Genomic DNA, 4,158 nt, shown 5'->3' with positions numbered 1-4,158 from the left:
ATCACTTTTCTCTAACAGGCATTGTACCATGGAACCAAAGAGAGCTGCTTCAGGATAGTCCACTGAAAGAAGTACTGGGGAAGTAGTTGAGAAAGTGTCAGTTAACTTTCCAATATATGTGGAAACTCAACTGTTCATACAAAAGGAGTCAACACTAACATGGCAATAAATCCAAGAGCAATAGAAGAAGACAACAATCCAACACAAGATATGGGAAAGAGGAAGTTGTTGACATAATAGAGGGAAAACAAAGTTGCAAAGTGAAAGCAAATTCAATCTTCATGCAGGAAGCTTTGGTAGCAGAACTAAAGCAAAGCAGGGGACACAGATAGTAAAGCGGAGGAAGAGAGAAAAGCAAAGCTTGCAGGTAGCAGAATAGGGATCGTAGAAAGAAGAATAAGATTTGAAGGAAGAACAAGAGATGAGGGAGAGAGAATACGAAGAGAAGCAAAAACAGGAATAAGAACAAAGGCAAGGCACGATGACAGAGGAAACAACACCCATACAGGTTGATGAGCCGAAACAAACAGCAGGTGATGAAGAGAGTGAACAGATGTAGGTTCCCTCACCAATGCTAAACAAAAGAACCAAGTCCAGCTAGAGATCGATGATACATGGAGCAGCTAAGATGAGAGGCCACTAGGGAAGACTTGGAGATGAATGCACACAACTTGTAGAAGTACATCGGTGGTTTTGTGAAGGTCAAAGCTATGTTGCTCATGCTTCAAAATGAGTTAGATACATGTTCCAAGACCATGTAACCGGATGCCATGGAGAAAAGAGTCCTCTTTCAGAAAAACACCATCATGTTGTACCAAGCTTGGCATTGATATGTGACCAAGAAACACCAAGTGGACGTTGTCGAGTTAGTCTTTCCCCAAGATTAAAAATCATATTGTGTTGTCTTGTCTGGTGCCTCTAGCCTATTTTGTCTCACATGGGTACATGTGGAAAAAGTAATATTATTTGTAAATATGTTGTAAGTGAAATTCCAAGTGTCATTAGTGGAATTTGAAAGGTCATCATGTTATGTAATGGGTTACTTGTAAAGAAGTTGAAGAGTAAGGAGGAAACTCAAAGAGTCACAAAGCGGAATGTCAAGGGTCACCCCATCCTTTGTTATAAATATAACCTCATAACTTATAGGACAAGATTTTGGCTAGGCTTGGGCTTAGAAAAGGCTTGGGAGTATTGTGATGGGCCTTGGCTTCTCCATAGCATAGAGTGAGTATACTTCTTTGGAGGAGCAGTTGTTCTTGACTATAATGTTCCACTATTGGGGCTAGTGGTCATCAATGGTGTATGTATGGATGGAACTTTCACTTATAATAATAATATCAGAGCCAACACGCTTTCATGCATATGTTTTTATTGTAGTTATACTATTCTGGTTTCTTTAACAATGTATGTTTTTTAACTTACACATTTTTCTTATGAACTATATTGTATGCAATTGTATGAATCTTATTGAATGTGTGTTGTTGGATTAACTAGTCACTTTAATTTGTGGACTATTATGCATTTTAGCTTGTGATGTCATTGATGGGCCTCTAAATTAGAAATAAATTAAGGCCCATGCCTCTAAATTAAACATAAATTAAGGCCTATGACCATCCTTCAGCACATTAAACCTTTATTTTTGCATTAGATAATGTATTTTTAACTTTAATATATTCATTGGGAAGGTTTATGAATAGTTGCATGTTTGTGCCAAATATTATTTATTTTTGTGGAATATTATGAGAATATTGGGCAGATTATGAATATTTGGAGGAGGAAATAATTTAGGGACTTTCTCCCTACTACAAGAGGATTAATATTAAATAATAAATCAACAAGATATTATGGAATTATGGCACAGACTCTGGAACTCCAATGATTGAGAAAATCTAGGAATGTGTTCCTTGTCATTTAATGCAAATTCCTAGTATTGGGAACCAGATCAACTAATAAAGGGATTTTGGTGGGGAAAGTTTCCTCCATTCATGGAGAATTATTCCTAATAATTTTGTATAAGTACCAAGTTGAATTTGCCTCTACGTATAGAGATTTTCATTAGTGTTCTTCTGGAGAGAACTCGTATTTCTGCAACTCCATTGTCTTTTCTTACAGGGATGTAATTGTATTGATGAAAATAATGAAGATTGGTGTCATGTTCAGCTTCTAAATCTTGTTCTCCTCCATAGGTCTCTGAGTTTCCTTGGGCTTGGCCATCCCAGGAGCATTAGAGCCCTTTTGTATCATTTTCTTTCATTCTTTTCACTTCTTATTCACATGCATCTCTTGTTCTTATTTCTTTCTATTTATGCATTTACTATTAATGATTACTTGTTGTAGGATTGGGTTAAATGGTTAATGTAAGTTCTTTTGCAGGATCACAAGCATCATTTCATCATTGGAAAAGCTTTGGAAGTTCATAGTAATCATTGAGCTACTTGGATTAGCTTTCTTATTCCCAAAACTAGATTTTTGGAACTCCTTTGTGGCAAAGAACAGTAAATTTATGCTATTTTTTATAGCATGCTAACAAGATCCAATCGAGTTGGTTCCACTTTATATAAATCACAAAAACATTCTAGTTCATAATAAAAATCACCCCATTGCCATTTCACTTGATTAGGTTACGCTTTTTATAGATTTACTAGCTCACTAGTTCTCGAATTTCTAGATTTTCGACTAGTAGTTTTCTGCTATATTTTAGCGTGGGCTAACAGAGGTATTTTTGAGTGATTCCACTTCGAATGGGGACCTAAGACATCCTATTCAATAAAAAAAATTGTCCCATCTAATTTGGATTTGATGTTCTTGGTCATTCGATGAATTATAAGTTCGTATAGTAAATCTATAACACCTTGTTGTAAAACAGAGCATCCTTGTGGAGAACTAGTACATCCTGTAGGAAATCATGTAGCGGCCTGTTTTGAGCCTGAATTGAGAAAAAACATCATTAAATCTGGGATTAGGCCCCTACTTGACCTCCAAGCCATCAAAATCATTGTACCCTTCTTCCTTCACACCTGTTTCCCTTGCCAAAGATCAAGGAAAGATTAACATTTGCATTTATAAAGCAAAAAGATTTAAAAAATGAGTTCTTTTATATTTACACATGCACATAGCAGTTAGTACTCTCTATATTATATTTCATGCTTATATTAGTTAAAACATCACATGTGACAAATAGGGTTAAAATAGGCTTCTTTTGCAAGAAAAGTGTGTTAATAAGTAGATAGAGGATTTGATGTTACTTACAAGCACTTTTAAATTCAGTCTTTCATTCCTGCAAATAGGCAACATTTATTTTCTCTCATGACAACAAAGGAATGACACATTGTATGTTGCACATATAGTTTCAATACCTCTTAAGTTTGTATGAACCTCGGGTTGATAATTAAAGTCGGTAGCCTTGGGATTTGCATCATTCTTGTTGCAATACCGAGGCTCATCAGTCATTCCACTTGTGTGTTCCTTTCAAGTTACGTACTATTATAGGCTTCTAAGGGGCACACTTCCTTTTCCCCTCTGTGTGTTATAACCTTCATGCATCACCCTTGACTCTCCATAGGGTCACACACTTTCTCTCACCCAAAGTTATCATACTTATCTCTGTTCACTACCGTGGTCAAGACATTACACTACCACCCACTATTGGGACTCCTACTTGTTGGTGTCCAAATGGGAATAAACTATTCCACCCTTTTCCACATTCGTTTATCAATCTGGGTGCATATAATTTTCAAGGTAACGTGCAAGGCATATGTAGGGGCAAGGTTACAATTTGAAATTAACCAAGGATTCGCGACTAAAGAATCAAAGCATCGTTGTAACAATAATGAGAAATAAAATTGCATAACTTAAAAGGAGTTCACAACAATCAATAAAGACTTGTAACAACAATAAGAAATTAACACACCATAATACAAACAACACACATAAAGAAAATAGGTAGCACCTAATCAGAAGAGCGGACCTAACTCTCTGATCAGGTTACGTTAACTCACAGCTAAGAAGAGAACAACAACTTGCTTGTATTTAATATATGAGAAACTGTTACAATATTTGTCTCTGCGCGGCTAACCCCTCGCACAGGAATAAAACCCCTTTTATACAAATACATGGGAATGACATATTCCCTAAAATCTGGCAACTAATGCCCAAAAA

This window comes from Pinus tabuliformis, chromosome 4_1 (assembly GCF_031772625.1).
Source record: "Pinus tabuliformis cultivar Carrire ecotype Pingquan chromosome 4_1, CPIR1, whole genome shotgun sequence".
In the NCBI taxonomy this organism is placed as follows: Eukaryota; Viridiplantae; Streptophyta; class Pinopsida; order Pinales; family Pinaceae; genus Pinus; species Pinus tabuliformis.
This window is presented reverse-complemented; position numbering follows the sequence as displayed.